This window comes from Rana temporaria, chromosome 3 (assembly GCF_905171775.1).
Source record: "Rana temporaria chromosome 3, aRanTem1.1, whole genome shotgun sequence".
Taxonomy (NCBI): Eukaryota; Metazoa; Chordata; class Amphibia; order Anura; family Ranidae; genus Rana; species Rana temporaria.
The window spans coordinates 66,122,297-66,141,968 of record NC_053491.1 but is presented as its reverse complement, the minus strand read 5'-3'; the positions used below and the strand labels follow the sequence as shown (position 1 = coordinate 66,141,968).

The following is a 19,672-nucleotide window of genomic DNA, read 5'->3' as shown; positions in this document are numbered from 1 at the left end:
AACTTATGAATGATCTCGACGTGGCGGGATCTCTCAGAAGTGGGGGCGGGTACCTGTCAAAAACAGGTACCCGCTCCCCCCTACCCCCCTGAAAGGTGCCAAATGTGGCAGCAGAGGAGGGGAGGAGTCAGATAAGCGTAGTTACCACTTTTGGGTGGAATTCCGCTTTAAAGAACAATACAAATCATATTGCTTCAAGCAGTTATTAATTTTCCAGATAATAAAATGTGTAAACATTGTTGACACACTACTCAGTGAAATGTTTGTCTTTGTTTGTAAGAAACACACATACTGTATAATTTGCACATAAGATGGTAGTAATTATATACTAAGGTCCTCGACTTTCAATCCCATGAAGCTTCACTGAAATATTTTAACCTCAAGGCTGGAGAGTGAACGATATCCAGCAAACCTGTCGCTTTGTCATAAGTGGGTAAAATATAGGTGGAATTTAACTAATGTCTTTTTTTTTTTGTATTGCTTGTAAAAGATACCAAATAAATACCAAAGTGAATACTGCTTACATAGACAGGTAGCACAGCATTAAACAGTGCATATTAGTACATATTCAGAACATACATGGTGAGAGACCCACACCCTTCAGGCGTTATAGTGCGTTCAGATTCTACCCAAGGGGACCAGATTCAGTGAAATATTTTAGGGCATCCTCTGGCCTCATAGGTAATCGTACATTGTGGAATTGCTTGATTGATTAATGTAACATACCAAACTGTGCCTCTGCAGTGTGTTGTAACTGAATATATCTAAAATAAGCAGTAAAGAGAAGATTATGGTTTGGTTGAAAATCAGCAGGTAAAAGGCACCTGAAGAAAATAAATGAGAGATTTATTTTTTCACCCCAGGTCTAGCCCAAAACACTCCATCAGTGCCAAAAAAGAGCATATAGGAAATAGTCACTATTTGACCTAGACGTGATCAATTTAGAAAGCATGAAAATACGCAATGTCATAGACAACACGCTTGTACTATCCCTGCCCATAGTAGACTGACGGCGCACTAGCTTTTGCACAGATTCGAAAGAAGTAAGAAACGGCCGCTTCCAGAGCCGCAATTTAACTATTGTCTACCACTGTACAATGTTTATAGAGGGCATTGCAGAGATCCCCCTTGGGTCAGCACACCCTTTAATAGCTGGTTCAGATCACAAAGTGTACAGAGCTGATCCAAGTGGCTCTGTATCTTGTGATCACTGTTTTGATCAATCATAGCAATCACAAATGTAAACAGTGGGCTAGATTCAGAGAGAATTTACGCCGGCGTATCTATAGATACGCCGCGTAAATTCAAATCTGCGCCGGCGTATCTTCTTTCTGTATTCAGAAAGCAAGATACGCCGACATTAGCCTAAGATACGACTGGCATAAGTCTCTTACACCGTCGTATCTTAGGGTGCATTCACACGCAGGCCGCTAGGTGGTGCTCCCGTCGTTTTCGGCGTAGAGTATGCAAATTACCTAGTTACGCCGATTCACAAACGTACGTGCGCCCTTCGGTAGTTTTTTACGTCGTTTGCGTAAGTCGTTTTCGGCGTAACGTTGCTCCTGCTATTAGGTGGCACAGCCAATGTTAAGTATGGACGTCGTTCCCGCTTCGAAATTTGAATTGTTTGCGTCATTTGCGTAAGCCATTCGCGAATAGGGCTGGACGTAATTTACGTTCACGTCGAAACCAATACGTCGTTGCGACGTCATTTGAAGCAATGCACACTGGGACATGTACACGGACGGCGCATGCGCCGTTCGTAAATCACGTCAATCACGTCAGGTCATCACATATTAGCATAAAACACGCCCCCCTTTCACATTTGAATTACGCGGGCTTACGCCGGCCCCATTTACGCTACGCCACCGCAACTTACGGAGCAAGTGCTTTGTGAATACAGCACTTGCTCCTGTAAGTTGCGGCGGTGTAGCGTAAATACGATACGCTGCGCAGCCGTAAGAAGGGGCGCAGCTACGTGAATCTAGCCCAGTGTGCTGTTTACACCTGAGAGCCCTTCCATTCCTTCACAGAAGAGGAAGTGAGTATTTTATCAGAGGAAAAATAAATGAATGAAGGGATCAGCAGCAGAGCCATGGTACGGTACTTTAATTAATTGTAGGATACATTTTTAATCCTTTCATCCCCCTCCTCTTCTGTACATCTCATCTCAATCCTTTTTTATGTCGTTTGTATATAAACTCTTTCACCTCCCTTAAGCAAGCCACAAATGATGCCATTTTTACTCACTTGATTTCCCCATCAACACGATCAATGTTGCCGGGGGAATCCCTCCCACGGCATATACCAGGCAGATATGTTTCGTAACAGAAATAAAGGGAATTTTTTTTCTTTCTATAATATATATATATATATATGTGTGTGTGTGTGTGTGTGTGTGTGTGTGTGTGTACATACCTTTTTCCCAAGGTTTTTCCATCCATCTGATGATGTCATGGGTCCTTCCCCCTTTACTGAACAGTGCTCATGTTTTAACATGTGAACACCATTTAGTGACATTCCCCAGGGGACTGGTCCATGACAGCTTAGGTCAGCAGAAGTTATTTAAATGATGATGGCTGTCATTCAGCCAGGAAAATGGTGGCATCAAGTAGCAGAATGGGATTATTGTGATGGGTAGCTCTGGATTAGAGGTGGGCATTGCAAGAAAAAAAAAAAAAGCTGAAACTTTTAATAATGTAGGCTTTTTTCAGTTTAAATAAAAAAAAAAATTAGTTCTACGTTGGGTTGCCTTGCAGTGATTTTAAAGAAACCCTTATAACATGTATTATCATAGTGCCTTGATATTGGTAATATTTGTGTACATCAGAACATGCTAATTTTCACTTTTTTTTTAAAACAATAAGTGACTTCTTGCTGTCTCTTGTCTTAATGAAGCAAGCACTGGTTTAACTACTGGAGTGTGACATTTAAAGCAGCGTAAAACTGTCTTCTCAGTTCTGGGTAGTGGCCCACACTTTATTCATTGATGTGTTAAAATCAGTTACGGCGAACAGGTGCAAGAATATCCAATCCAAGTAGCTTATTTTAGATATGCCTTCTATATACAGTACGAATAACTAGAAGCTGTTCGCATGATGCATCTATTTTTCAAAATCATCCTTGCTAAAATGGAGTAGTTATTATTGCAGATGCTACCTTAAATGCTTAGGGCCAGATTCACAAAAGGGATACGACGGCGTTTCTCCTGATACGCTGTCGTATCCCTGTTTCTATCTATGCGATTGATTCATAGAATCAGTTACGCATAGATAGCCATAAGATCCGACAGGTGTAATTGTTTTACACTGTCGGATCTTAGGATGCAGTACCGCGGCCGCCGCTGGGGAGAGTTTGCGTCGTAAACCAGCGTTGGGTATGCAAATTAGGAGTTACGGCGGATCCACGACGGATTTTCGCGTTTGCTACGTCGCCGCTAGTCTAGTTTCCCGTCGCAACGTTAGTCGTCGTTTTAGGTGCCCTAACTTTAGTCTGCAATCGTATTGCTGTCTAAAGTATGGCCGTCGTTCCCGCGTCGAAATTTAAAATTTAACGTCGTTTGCGTAACACGTCCGGGAATACAGAAGTACGCTACGCGCGTCGCCGTTCAAAAAAATGACGTCACGGCGCGCAAAGCACGGCGGGAGTTAGGAAACGGAGCATGCTCAGTAGGTCCGGCGCAGGAGCGCGCCTAATTTAAATGGCACACGCCCATTTGAATTGGCCCGCCTTGCGCCGGAGGCCGCGGGGGTAGTTTTCATCGCAAGTGCTTTGTGAATCAGGCACTTGCGATGAAAACTTGCGGCGGTGTAACGTATCTACGATACGTTACGCCGCCGCGATTCTACGTGAATCTGGCCCTTAGAACTTAAATTGTATCTGGAGCAGCACCTTTGGGGCCAGATTCACATAGAAGATCGGCGGCGTAACGTATCGTAGATACGTTACACCTCCGCAATTTTTCATCGCAAGTGCCTGATTCACCAAGCACTTGCGATGAAAACCTACGCCGGCGCAAGGCGGGCCAATTCAAATGGGCGTGTGCCATTTAAATTAGGCGCGCTCCCGCGCCGGACCTACCGCGCATGCTCCGTTTCCGAACTCCCGCCGTGCTTTGCGCGAAGTGACGTCATTTTTTCGAACGGCGACGCGCGTAGCGTAATTCCGTATTCCCGGACAGCTTACGCAAACGACGTTATTTTTTAAATTTCGACGCGGGAACGACGGCCATACTTTATACAGCAATACGATTGCTGTGTAAAGTTAAGGCACCAAAAAAAAACGACTTACTTTGCGACGGGAAACTAGACTAGCGGCGACGTAGCGAACGCGAAAAACCGTCGGGAATCGCCGTAACTCCTAATTTGCATACCCAACGCTGGTTTACGACGCAAACTCCCCCCAGCGGCGGCCGCGGTACTGCATCCTAAGATCCGACAGTGTAAAACAATTACACCTGTCGGATTTTAGGGATATCTATGCGTAACTGGTTCTATGAATCAGTCGCATAGATAGAAACAGAGATACGACGGCGTATCATGAGAAACGCCGTCGTATCCCTTTTGTGAATCTGGCCCTTGGTAACAATCAGCATGTTCTAGAACACTAAATTTCAGATAGGGGCTCAGATTTTACACAGCCCCTCTACTCATACTTGGCGAATAGTGAGCTGAGGGTGTTAAAGCGGTATTAAGCCCCAACCAAAAATGTAATATCTTGCAGCTTACCAGTCCCCTCCATAGATGTGGTGGCTGCATTTGTTTCTGTTTTTTATTGGGCTTTTTTTCCCTCCCTCTGTTTTCACCTGGTGATCTGGTCAGTAACGCACTTCCTTTATTAGAGTGCCCCCACTCTGGATGAAGAAGCACTGGGGCACCTTTGGATAGCAGCATTTTCAGTCAGGGGGAAGGGGAGTGTTAGATATACTAGCACAGTTAGAAACACTTGGAAATTGAAGCCAAACTCCAGCTTATACTGTAGTTACACATTTTTTTCTTTTAAGATAAAGGTTTTAAATAAATAAATAAAAGCTGATCATTGTAAGCAAGGCCGGTGTTACCACTAGGCAAACTAGGCAGCCACCTAGGGCGCACTGCTGTCTAGGATGCCCAGCCACTGGTTTTCTCTTCTTTCTTCAACAATCAACCAAGTCGCAGCATTAGCAGGCAGCTACTGCTCCGTTTGCACATAGTGTCAGAGGCACAGTAGTGACGGAGGACTATGTCTGTGTCTTGATGGGCGCTGGTGAGGCTGCATTTGATGGGCGCTGGTGAGGCTGCAATTGATGGGCACTGGTGAGGCTGCAATTGTTGGGCGCTGGTGAGGCTGCATTTAATGGGTGTTGGTGAGGCTGCATTTGTTGGGCGCTGGTGAGGCTGCATTGCTGGGCGCTGGTGAGGCTGCAATTGATGGGCGCTGGTGAGGCTGCAATTGATGGGCGCTGGTGAGGCTGCAATTGATGGGCCCTGGTGAGGCTGCAATTGATGGGCGCTGGTAAGGCTGCATTTGATGGGCGCTGGTGAGGCTGCATTTGATGGGCGCTGGTGAGGCTGCAATTGATGAGCGCTGGTGAGGCTGCAATTGATGGGCGCTGGTAAAGCTGCATTTGATGGGCGCTGGTGAGGCTGCATTTGATGGGCGCTGGTGAGGCTGCATTTGATGGGCGCTGGTGAGGCTGCATTTGATGGGCGCTGGTGAGGCTGCATTTGTTGGGTGCTGGTGAAGCTGCATTGCTGGGTGCTGCATTAAAAAGGTGGGGTATACATGGTCAGGGCAAAGGAGGTGGAGTCAAGGGGGGGCGGCAAAATTAGGTTTTGTCTAGGGTGTCAAGAATCCTTGCACCAGCTCTGATTTTAAGCACCCCTGTCAGTTGTAAATGGTTTGTCTTATTCCTCTAACTGCTACATGTGCAAGAAAGCTTGTTCTTTTGAAAAACAACAGACTTACTGTACTTCAGCTTGTACTGTAGTTACACATTTTTTTCTTTTAAGATAAAGGTTTTAAATAAATAAATAAAAGCTGATCATTGTAAGCAAGGCCGGTGTTACCACTAGGCAAACTAGGCAGCCACCTAGGGCGCACTGCTATCTAGGATGCCCAGCCACTGGTTTTCTCTTCTTTCTTCAGCAAGCAACTAAGTCGCAGCATTAGCAGGCAGCTACTGCTCCGTTTGCACATAGTGTCAGAGGCACAGTAGTGATGGAGGACTATGTCTGTGTCTTGATCGGCTTGATGGGCGCTGGTGAGGCTGCATTTGATGGGCGCTGGTGAGGCTGCAATTGATGGGCGCTGGTGAGGCTGCATTTAATGGGTGTTGGTGAGGCTGCATTTGTTGGGCGCTGGTGAGGCTGCATTGCTGGGCGCTGGTGAGGCTGCAATTGATGGGCACTGGTGAGGCTGCAATTGATGGGCGCTGGTGAGGCTGCAATTGATGGGCGCTGGTGAGGCTGCAATTGATGGGCGCTGGTAAGGCTGCATTTGATGGGCGCTGGTGAGGCTGTAATTGATGGGCGCTGGTGAGGCTGCAATTGATGGGCGCTGGTGAGGCTGCATTTGATGGGCGCTGGTGAGGCTGCAATTGATGAGCGCTGGTGAGGCTGCATTTGTTGGGTGCTGGTGAAGCTGCTGGGTGCTGCATTAAAAAGGTGGGGTATACATGGTCAGGGCAAAGGAGGTGGAGTCAGAGGTGGAGTCAAGGGGGGGGGCGGCAAAATTAGGTTTTGTCTAGGGTGTCAAGAATCCTTGCACCAGCTCTGATTTTAAGCATATAAAAAAGGAAGATTAATTGCGCTAAACCAAAAAATGAACATATGTTAATCAAACATATTGAACGTGTACTGAGGTGCATGTGCTAAAAAATTATTAGATTAACAATCTGAATTTATACACCATTAAAGTAATCCCATGTGATCAGAGGGCCCAAAGCCACCTGGCCCTACTGAGCAATGCAATATAGTGAGAATTGCCACGTAGGCGTGACAAATTATTAAATAAATTGGAATTAAAGAACCACAAATAAGTGAATAAAGTCCATAAACTTCAATTTAGAAATGAATGTGATAAATCCAAGTGAAAATGAAGACACCCGTGAGAGCTTTAAAGACGCTGGTTGTAGCATTAAACGTGAATCCACCACCGATCACACAGCTGCTTACCAGAAATCTAGGTCCTGCCGGACCACTATCAACATGTCTTTCCACCATAGATGTCAAATCCGCAGAAAAGTTCACCACTTGCGCTGGGACCATGCCGTGCTCAATGATGAAAAAACACAAAACAGGCTCCACATAGCATAAAATCCGGGTGAATTTATTTAAAATAAAGTAAAAACAGGTATACAACTCACATTTGGGTTGATAAACCAAGCAGTTGGCCTGTAACGCCGGCCGGACGTATCAGGAACAAAAGCCACTCGTTGGAGAAATGAAGGGGATGGCGTCCACACGTCACTCACTCCACCCGACGCGTTTCGTGAGAAATCACTTCGTCTCGGGGTACGAGTGGCGCGGGACGCCACCCCTCTTTATAGGAACACATTAGGCTATCAAACAATCGAGTCATAATTACCAGACCCCGCTCCGGGATCCCCGCGCACGCCGGAAGTGTAGCAGATCAACATCCGGGTCATTGGGTTGTCCAGGACTCAATGCCCATAGGACGCATGACAGCTCCGCCCAAAGGGGGCTGACACCTATGACGCGCGCATCACTCACCAAGGCGAGGCATGACGGGACCACCCTCACAGGGGCGGGACTGTATGTGTCACGGCTCGAGTGCTTGAAGCTCACATTAAACAGTTAGTGGCAGTAAATATCAACTTGTGCCCATGACTACACCTCGTGTGTCATGGAGCATCATCGAGTTAACCATTCAATAAAGAGAATTTAAAAAGAAATTAAAATTCAATCAAACCACCTTCAATCGTAACCAAGCCTCACTGTGGGTCACTCACGCATGCGCCGGACCAACAAAACCCAGTGGTTGCGCTCCACAGGGCGTTGTACTAGCCATTCTCAGGACAGATTCACCCGTATCATAAAGGGATGAGTGAGAAAGTCGTGGCAGTGTCACACAGTGAGCTCGACATGTTATTATATGGCCCATATCCAAAATTAAATTCAGAGTATAAGGGACATGTGTAAAATTATCTAAACTTAATCAAAAGTTAAATCTTGTACATATGTGAAAATATAAATATATTAATTAGTGATAATTAAATTGATTCTATTATATGGGCAACCACAATAATCAAAGTCCCATATATTACAAAATGTGATCACTATGGATCTTAAGTGAATACCCAATAAACCCCTAATACGGGGAATATTCAATTAATAAAAACTAGTACATGATTCGAAACAATTAATCCCAATCCATAAATCAACATAAAAATATATAAATCTAAAATTTGGAAAAAAGGGACTTGCCCTAATATCAATGAAGGCTGTCACCAAACAGTGTATCCATGATTAGTTTTTTCCGTCAGAACAGAAAAATTCAATCCCCTGCCAGAGAAGTCTCAAAACTGACCACCATGGACTAAGCATTATTTATAAATGCATTAATGTCAGTGTCCACGTTGAGGCCATGAGGAAGATATGTCCTCAATCTGTGGATCCATGCCATTTCAGTTTTCGAGATCTCTCTAATTAGGGAACTCCCCCTCCAGTTCGGTTTGTATTTATCGATACCCACAAACAAAGTCCCCTCTGGATTTCTATGATGAACCAAATCATAGTGTCTCGAAACCGAATGGTTTGGAAAGCCATTTCTTATCTTAGCTATATGTTCGTTTAATCTGATTTTTAATTCCCTCTTGGTCCTCCCTACATACTGAAGCCCGCAGGGGCATTGGAGTAAGTAAACCACCCCCTTACTGGAACAGGTAATGAATGGTTTCACTTCATATGTTCGACCAGTGCTAGTGGAGGAGAAATGGGTGATCTTCCGATCTCGACATTTATTTAGAGAACACACCTGACAGTTTTTGCATCTGTGATAACCCGTAAGGGTTTGCCAGAAAATTCTTGTTTCGCTAGGGGGGTCCTGGACACTTGGGGCCACACTGGCTCCCAAGGAGGAGGCACCGCGAAACACCACAGATGGTCTTGCTGGTAACACAGGTGCCAGTACAAGATCACTTTGCAGTATATGCCAGTGTTTTCTGATTAAACGTTTAATATTTTGATGTTGTACTGAGAAAGTAGTTATAAATGGCAAAGAGGAGACTTTGTTTTCCTGTTTAGTCTGCACCTTTAACAGGGATTCTCTCTCCATGTTACGGGCAGAGCATACCGCCTGGTCCAGTATCAACGGGTCATACCCCTTCTCAAGAAATTTGTTTGATAGAACAGTTGCCTGGGTATCGAAGACTTCAACTTCTGTGCAGTTGCGTCTGATTCTGGTGTATTGTCCCTGAGGAACTGCCTTTAGCCATGGACCGTAGTGGCAACTGTCCACAGGAATGAACGAGTTCCTGTCTGTCGGTTTAAAAAAAGTACTCGTGACAAACCTGTCACCCACTATGCCAATGTTCAAATCCAGGAAATTTACCAGAGTCTGACTTGCAGAAAAAGATCGGACTCGATTCATTATGCTCTAACAAATCGCTTGTCATTAGACCGGCTGATAAAGGGGGTGGCATCGTCGTCCTAGATAGATGCGATTATGTTGCAGAGATGCACCGCATCGTGGACGACGATGACACTTATACCCCTCTAAGCCGTGACCCGGTAGTCAAGTACAAACGCGACTTGGAGACTATTGTGGATCAAGGCCTTCAGAAAGGGATTATAAATGAAAAGGAGAGTTTATTCCTGGTACCAGTGGCTCCTCGCACACCGGTGATATACTATCTCCCGAAAATTCATAAGAATCAAACTTGCCCCCCGGGACGTCCCATTGTCAGTGGGATTGATTCCATCACGTCCCGGGTGGGCAAGTATATTGATTTTTATTTGCAACCTCTGGTGCGTAAGATACCCTCCTTCATTGGAGACACGAAGCAGGTTATTAACCTGCTATCGGGAATGGCCCCCAGGGAAGGTGTGTGGATGGTCACGGCTGACGTGACATCCCTCTACACCATAATCCCCCACGACTTAGGTCTTGAGGCTGTAAGATTTTACCTAACCAAGGATTCAACTCTGGTCTCAGAGCAGATTGAGTTTATTATGACTTTGCTGCAGTTTGCAGCAAGTCACAATTATTTTTGGTTCGACAACTGTTTTTTTCGCCAGGACCGAGGAGTGGCCATGGGGGCTAAATATGCCCCCAGCTTGGCGAATCTCTTCATGGCCAAATGGGAGGAGGACGTCGTCGATGGTTGCCAAAGACCCGAAGTGGCCCTTTGGGTCAGGTATATCGACGACGTCCTCCTCCTATGGGATGGAGATAGAGACGAGTTGGACGTGTTTATGAGTTTCCTTAACGATAATGTTAGAGGCATCAGATTCACTTTTTCTGCAAGTCAGACTCTGGTAAATTTCCTGGATTTGAACATTGGCATAGTGGGTGACAGGTTTGTCACGAGTACTTTTTTTAAACCGACAGACAGGAACTCGTTCATTCCTGTGGACAGTTGCCACTACGGTCCATGGCTAAAGGCAGTTCCTCAGGGACAATACACCAGAATCAGACGCAACTGCACAGAAGTTGAAGTCTTCGATACCCAGGCAACTGTTCTATCAAACAAATTTCTTGAGAAGGGGTATGACCCGTTGATACTGGACCAGGCGGTATGCTCTGCCCGTAACATGGAGAGAGAATCCCTGTTAAAGGTGCAGACTAAACAGGAAAACAAAGTCTCCTCTTTGCCATTTATAACTACTTTCTCAGTACAACATCAAAATATTAAACGTTTAATCAGAAAACACTGGCATATACTGCAAAGTGATCTTGTACTGGCACCTGTGTTACCAGCAAGACCATCTGTGGTGTTTCGCGGTGCCTCCTCCTTGGGAGCCAGTGTGGCCCCAAGTGTCCAGGACCCCCCTAGCGAAACAAGAATTTTCTGGCAAACCCTTACGGGTTATCACAGATGCAAAAACTGTCAGGTGTGTTCTCTAAATAAATGTCGAGATCGGAAGATCACCCATTTCTCCTCCACTAGCACTGGTCGAACATATGAAGTGAAACCATTCATTACCTGTTCCAGTAAGGGGGTGGTTTACTTACTCCAATGCCCCTGCGGGCTTCAGTATGTAGGGAGGACCAAGAGGGAATTAAAAATCAGATTAAACGAACATATAGCTAAGATAAGAAATGGCTTTCCAAACCATTCGGTTTCGAGACACTATGATTTGGTTCATCATAGAAATCCAGAGGGGACTTTGTTTGTGGGTATCGATAAATACAAACCGAACTGGAGGGGGAGTTCCCTAATTAGAGAGATCTCGAAAACTGAAATGGCATGGATCCACAGATTGAGGACATATCTTCCTCATGGCCTCAACGTGGACACTGACATTAATGCATTTATAAATAATGCTTAGTCCATGGTGGTCAGTTTTGAGACTTCTCTGGCAGGGGATTGAATTTTTCTGTTCTGACGGAAAAAACTAATCATGGATACACTGTTTGGTGACAGCCTTCATTGATATTAGGGCAAGTCCCTTTTTTCCAAATTTTAGATTTATATATTTTTATGTTGATTTATGGATTGGGATTAATTGTTTCGAATCATGTACTAGTTTTTATTAATTGAATATTCCCCGTATTAGGGGTTTATTGGGTATTCACTTAAGATCCATAGTGATCACATTTTGTAATATATGGGACTTTGATTATTGTGGTTGCCCATATAATAGAATCAATTTAATTATCACTAATTAATATATTTATATTTTCACATATGTACAAGATTTAACTTTTGATTAAGTTTAGATAATTTTACACATGTCCCTTATACTCTGAATTTAATTTTGGATATGGGCCATATAATAACATGTCGAGCTCACTGTGTGACACTGCCACGACTTTCTCACTCATCCCTTTATGATACGGGTGAATCTGTCCTGAGAATGGCTAGTACAACGCCCTGTGGAGCGCAACCACTGGGTTTTGTTGGTCCGGCGCATGCGTGAGTGACCCACAGTGAGGCTTGGTTACGATTGAAGGTGGTTTGATTGAATTTTAATTTCTTTTTAAATTCTCTTTATTGAATGGTTAACTCGATGATGCTCCATGACACACGAGGTGTAGTCATGGGCACAAGTTGATATTTACTGCCACTAACTGTTTAATGTGAGCTTCAAGCACTCGAGCCGTGACACATACAGTCCCGCCCCTGTGAGGGTGGTCCCGTCATGCCTCGCCTTGGTGAGTGATGCGCGCGTCATAGGTGTCAGCCCCCTTTGGGCGGAGCTGTCATGCGTCCTATGGGCATTGAGTCCTGGACAACCCAATGACCCGGATGTTGATCTGCTACACTTCCGGCGTGCGCGGGGATCCCGGAGCGGGGTCTGGTAATTATGACTCGATTGTTTGATAGCCTAATGTGTTCCTATAAAGAGGGGTGGCGTCCCGCGCCACTCGTACCCCGAGACGAAGTGATTTCTCACGAAACGCGTCGGGTGGAGTGAGTGACGTGTGGACGCCATCCCCTTCATTTCTCCAACGAGTGGCTTTTGTTCCTGATACGTCCGGCCGGCGTTACAGGCCAACTGCTTGGTTTATCAACCCAAATGTGAGTTGTATACCTGTTTTTACTTTATTTTAAATAAATTCACCCGGATTTTATGCTATGTGGAGCCTGTTTTGTGTTTTTTCATCATTGAGCACGGCATGGTCCCAGCGCAAGTGGTGAACTTTTCTGCGGATTTGACATCTATGGTGGAAAGACATGTTGATAGTGGTCCGGCAGGACCTAGATTTCTGGTAAGCAGCTGTGTGATCGGTGGTGGATTCACGTTTAATGCTACAACCAGCGTCTTTAAAGCTCTCACGGGTGTCTTCATTTTCACTTGGATTTATCACATTCATTTCTAAATTGAAGTTTATGGACTTTATTCACTTATTTGTGGTTCTTTAATTCCAATTTATTTAATAATTTGTCACGCCTACGTGGCAATTCTCACTATATTGCATTGCTCAGTAGGGCCAGGTGGCTTTGGGCCCTCTGATCACATGGGATTACTTTAATGGTGTATAAATTCAGATTGTTAATCTAATAATTTTTTAGCACATGCACCTCAGTACACGTTCAATATGTTTGATTAACATATGTTCATTTTTTGGTTTAGCGCAATTAATCTTCCTTTTTTATATACTTACTTTGTTTATACACAATTTAATTGCTGCTTATTAATCCTAAACTCTCTACCTTAGCGCAGTTGTTCCCAAAATAATTTCTTTGTATTACCTGTATACCTTCAACTGCAGCTTTGAGTGGTGACTCCCCCTATAGGGTCACCATGGATATATTTGACTTCCGTTCAAATAGGGTAGTCAATACAGTAGGGGTGTTTGATTCCACCCCAATACCCACCACTTCTGAAGTAAGTGGGCTCTTCATGAGATTGAAAAACCTCATGACAGCAGAAATACATACCCAGTGGGACATAGTTTTTTTAGAAACCTATGTCAAGAGCGGTATGGTTCCTAGGAGCCTACGGTGGGAGGTCAGTCCCCAGACAGACGAGTCTGATCTGATCGGTTGGGCCAAATATTTCAACGATGCTGGCACTTCCTTCTTGCGCTTTCTAGCGGAGAGGAAGAAAGACAAACTGATCAGACTAGACTCTGAGATTAAGTTGGTTAAAGAGTTGTTGATCCCTTTCAAAAAAGGGGAGGAATATCAAGAATACTCTACCAGCCTACAGAAAAATCTTGAAAAAGAGGAGAAAGACCAGAAAGTCAAAAAGAAAAAGAAATACAATCGCGACTTAGATGATTATAAGTCAAGGTTGGTATTCAAATGGCAAAAAAAGATCGCCTCAGAGGTTGAAGACAGAGAGGGCATGGACACTACCCCACAAGCCTCAGGTACTCTTCCTGTGCCTGTTCAGCGCACATTGGTTTCGAACCAAAGGTCAGATCAACCAGGCACTTCAACATCTTCTCAGGCTCAGCAGAAACCCAGAGTTAAACTGAGAAACTCCAAAAAAGATATGGCTCAATCTAATACTCCTATTAGAGGCCGACATAAATCCAAAAATCATAAATTGGAGGCCCAATTTCAACATTATAGGAGCGACTCTCCAGTAGGTCGAAATCAGGCTACCTCTTTTCAACGTAGAAACTCCACACAAATGGAGTCTAATCCTCAAAATAGAAGAGAGAGCAGTTATGATTTCAATATCCCAACCCAAAACCGTTTCTTTCCCCTATCAGATTCAATGGGACCCTATGGGTTCGGACCCAGAGATGTTCCATATAACAGTTGGGAAAGATTCTTTCCTCCACCTGGCTTTGGACCATTGGATAGGGGATATGGGAACTTTAGACCTGAAAACATACAGGGGCCGCCACCATCTCGCTCACCCTATAATTGGGGTTTTCCCAGGAGCCATCACGGCCCAGCATGGCCTACAGAACCAAGAGAGGGACCAGAGGGGGGAGGAGAGCCCAAGCATCCAAAGAGAAGAAGAGTGTAGGTATTGGGATCTACAACTTGAGTCAACAAACACTAACAGATTCTGAAAAGAGGCTGTTGGATAAAGGTTTGAAGTTTGCACCTCCGAGAAATCTGAGCAAATTTCAAACCTTTATGGATGTTCACAAGTTTTCAAGAAAATTGAGCATTAAGAGACATTTCTTGATGAATCCAATTACTGAAGGTCCCCAGCATGCCCCAAAATATAGACATTCAAATTTATCCAACGCTTCATTGTTCAATCCCGGTACCCTACCAGCGAGTATAAGGGTGTTCAGGGACGTTGTTCTTAAAGATTTGGATAATATGAAAATCAGGAGGGCAAAATTGAATAAAGACCTTGAGATCGGACTCGATTCATTATGCTCTAACAAATCGCTTGTCATTAGACCGGCTGATAAAGGGGGTGGCATCGTCGTCCTAGATAGATGCGATTATGTTGCAGAGATGCACCGCATCGTGGACGACGATGACACTTATACCCCTCTAAGCCGTGACCCGGTAGTCAAGTACAAACGCGACTTGGAGACTATTGTGGATCAAGGCCTTCAGAAAGGGATTATAAATGAAAAGGAGAGTTTATTCCTGGTACCAGTGGCTCCTCGCACACCGGTGATATACTATCTCCCGAAAATTCATAAGAATCAAACTTGCCCCCCGGGACGTCCCATTGTCAGTGGGATTGATTCCATCACGTCCCGGGTGGGCAAGTATATTGATTTTTATTTGCAACCTCTGGTGCGTAAGATACCCTCCTTCATTGGAGACACGAAGCAGGTTATTAACCTGCTATCGGGAATGGCCCCCAGGGAAGGTGTGTGGATGGTCACGGCTGACGTGACATCCCTCTACACCATAATCCCCCACGACTTAGGTCTTGAGGCTGTAAGATTTTACCTAACCAAGGATTCAACTCTGGTCTCAGAGCAGATTGAGTTTATTATGACTTTGCTGCAGTTTGCAGCAAGTCACAATTATTTTTGGTTCGACAACTGTTTTTTTCGCCAGGACCGAGGAGTGGCCATGGGGGCTAAATATGCCCCCAGCTTGGCGAATCTCTTCATGGCCAAATGGGAGGAGGACGTCGTCGATGGTTGCCAAAGACCCGAAGTGGCCCTTTGGGTCAGGTATATCGACGACGTCCTCCTCCTATGGGATGGAGATAGAGACGAGTTGGACGTGTTTATGAGTTTCCTTAACGATAATGTTAGAGGCATCAGATTCACTTTTTCTGCAAGTCAGACTCTGGTAAATTTCCTGGATTTGAACATTGGCATAGTGGGTGACAGGTTTGTCACGAGTACTTTTTTTAAACCGACAGACAGGAACTCGTTCATTCCTGTGGACAGTTGCCACTACGGTCCATGGCTAAAGGCAGTTCCTCAGGGACAATACACCAGAATCAGACGCAACTGCACAGAAGTTGAAGTCTTCGATACCCAGGCAACTGTTCTATCAAACAAATTTCTTGAGAAGGGGTATGACCCGTTGATACTGGACCAGGCGGTATGCTCTGCCCGTAACATGGAGAGAGAATCCCTGTTAAAGGTGCAGACTAAACAGGAAAACAAAGTCTCCTCTTTGCCATTTATAACTACTTTCTCAGTACAACATCAAAATATTAAACGTTTAATCAGAAAACACTGGCATATACTGCAAAGTGATCTTGTACTGGCACCTGTGTTACCAGCAAGACCATCTGTGGTGTTTCGCGGTGCCTCCTCCTTGGGAGCCAGTGTGGCCCCAAGTGTCCAGGACCCCCCTAGCGAAACAAGAATTTTCTGGCAAACCCTTACGGGTTATCACAGATGCAAAAACTGTCAGGTGTGTTCTCTAAATAAATGTCGAGATCGGAAGATCACCCATTTCTCCTCCACTAGCACTGGTCGAACATATGAAGTGAAACCATTCATTACCTGTTCCAGTAAGGGGGTGGTTTACTTACTCCAATGCCCCTGCGGGCTTCAGTATGTAGGGAGGACCAAGAGGGAATTAAAAATCAGATTAAACGAACATATAGCTAAGATAAGAAATGGCTTTCCAAACCATTCGGTTTCGAGACACTATGATTTGGTTCATCATAGAAATCCAGAGGGGACTTTGTTTGTGGGTATCGATAAATACAAACCGAACTGGAGGGGGAGTTCCCTAATTAGAGAGATCTCGAAAACTGAAATGGCATGGATCCACAGATTGAGGACATATCTTCCTCATGGCCTCAACGTGGACACTGACATTAATGCATTTATAAATAATGCTTAGTCCATGGTGGTCAGTTTTGAGACTTCTCTGGCAGGGGATTGAATTTTTCTGTTCTGACGGAAAAAACTAATCATGGATACACTGTTTGGTGACAGCCTTCATTGATATTAGGGCAAGTCCCTTTTTTCCAAATTTTAGATTTATATATTTTTATGTTGATTTATGGATTGGGATTAATTGTTTCGAATCATGTACTAGTTTTTATTAATTGAATATTCCCCGTATTAGGGGTTTATTGGGTATTCACTTAAGATCCATAGTGATCACATTTTGTAATATATGGGACTTTGATTATTGTGGTTGCCCATATAATAGAATCAATTTAATTATCACTAATTAATATATTTATATTTTCACATATGTACAAGATTTAACTTTTGATTAAGTTTAGATAATTTTACACATGTCCCTTATACTCTGAATTTAATTTTGGATATGGGCCATATAATAACATGTCGAGCTCACTGTGTGACACTGCCACGACTTTCTCACTCATCCCTTTATGATACGGGTGAATCTGTCCTGAGAATGGCTAGTACAACGCCCTGTGGAGCGCAACCACTGGGTTTTGTTGGTCCGGCGCATGCGTGAGTGACCCACAGTGAGGCTTGGTTACGATTGAAGGTGGTTTGATTGAATTTTAATTTCTTTTTAAATTCTCTTTATTGAATGGTTAACTCGATGATGCTCCATGACACACGAGGTGTAGTCATGGGCACAAGTTGATATTTACTGCCACTAACTGTTTAATGTGAGCTTCAAGCACTCGAGCCGTGACACATACAGTCCCGCCCCTGTGAGGGTGGTCCCGTCATGCCTCGCCTTGGTGAGTGATGCGCGCGTCATAGGTGTCAGCCCCCTTTGGGCGGAGCTGTCATGCGTCCTATGGGCATTGAGTCCTGGACAACCCAATGACCCGGATGTTGATCTGCTACACTTCCGGCGTGCGCGGGGATCCCGGAGCGGGGTCTGGTAATTATGACTCGATTGTTTGATAGCCTAATGTGTTCCTATAAAGAGGGGTGGCGTCCCGCGCCACTCGTACCCCGAGACGAAGTGATTTCTCACGAAACGCGTCGGGTGGAGTGAGTGACGTGTGGACGCCATCCCCTTCATTTCTCCAACGAGTGGCTTTTGTTCCTGATACGTCCGGCCGGCGTTACAGGCCAACTGCTTGGTTTATCAACCCAAATGTGAGTTGTATACCTGTTTTTACTTTATTTTAAATAAATTCACCCGGATTTTATGCTATGTGGAGCCTGTTTTGTGTTTTTTCATCATTGAGCACGGCATGGTCCCAGCGCAAGTGGTGAACTTTTCTGCGGATTTGACATCTATGGTGGAAAGACATGTTGATAGTGGTCCGGCAGGACCTAGATTTCTGGTAAGCAGCTGTGTGATCGGTGGTGGATTCACGTTTAATGCTACAACCAGCGTCTTTAAAGCTCTCACGGGTGTCTTCATTTTCACTTGGATTTATCACATTCATTTCTAAATTGAAGTTTATGGACTTTATTCACTTATTTGTGGTTCTTTAATTCCAATTTATTTAATAATTTGTCACGCCTACGTGGCAATTCTCACTATATTGCATTGCTCAGTAGGGCCAGGTGGCTTTGGGCCCTCTGATCACATGGGATTACTTTAATGGTGTATAAATTCAGATTGTTAATCTAATAATTTTTTAGCACATGCACCTCAGTACACGTTCAATATGTTTGATTAACATATGTTCATTTTTTGGTTTAGCGCAATTAATCTTCCTTTTTTATATACTTACTTTGTTTATACACAATTTAATTGCTGCTTATTAATCCTAAACTCTCTACCTTAGCGCAGTTGTTCCCAAAATAATTTCTCTGATTTTAAGCACCCCTGTCAGTTGTAAATGGTTTGTCTTATTCCTCTAACTGCTACATGTGCAAGAAAGCTTGTTCTTTTAAAAAAAACACAGACCTACTGGCAGAATCACTAGGTAAAAATATAGAAAAATAAGCCTAAAAAAGAAAACGAACGCAACTATTACATCTAGAAATTGGTAAGCTGATATATAATAAATGTTTGCTTTTGAGTTTAATACCGCTTTAAATTACTGTGCAACATCCTCCTCAACTAAGTTTGAGGAATTAAAGTGAACATCTAGCTTTTGTGGAAAATGATCACAATAAAGTCTTCTTAGTTTCCTCCCCATCTCCACCACAAACAGCTTTTACGGTTTCCCCTCCTCAGCCACAAACCGCTTTCACTCTGCTTTTCTTTACGGCAACAACTATTATCACCTCCCTCAAAAGTCACTTCCCACTTTGCCCCCCACATCCATAACAATCAGCTGTTGCCCTTCCTGTTGAACTTTCTCCTTACAGATTTGACCAGTACCCACTCTTACTATTCTACTGTATCCTTGATCAATAATCAGCATTTAATTCACCTTTTCTAACACCACCAGTCCACTTCCCCTCTGTCACCCTGACCATGATCAGCTTCCTCTGCCTCCACTCTCTCCAATCCCGGACCAACTCTTTCTCTGCATCCTCACCAAATAGTTCCAAGAGAGTATTTGCTCCTTCCTCTTCCTCATACAACCAGCAACAATCATCTGATGCGCTGTCCCCTCTCTCCATAGTCTGTAGGCATCTTACAGTCTACCATTCCAGTCATAAGTCCAGATCTTCCAGTGGTCCACAATATTCTTCTACTGAGCCTCCTATATCCCCTTTTTCATGATCAGCTTCCTCTGCCTCCACTTTTCCTAAGGCCCTGTACACACGAGGAGACATGTCCGATGAAAACGGTGCGCGGACCGTTTTCATCGGACAT

At 44.3% G+C, this 19,672-nt stretch overlaps 1 protein-coding gene across 2 annotated transcripts in view; it reads left to right on the top strand.

Annotated features, from left to right (window-relative positions):
• The window catches only part of MYO5C (myosin VC), a 212,488-nt gene that overhangs the window by 180,997 nt on the left and 11,819 nt on the right, over positions 1 to 19,672 (top strand). The window lies entirely within an intron of this gene.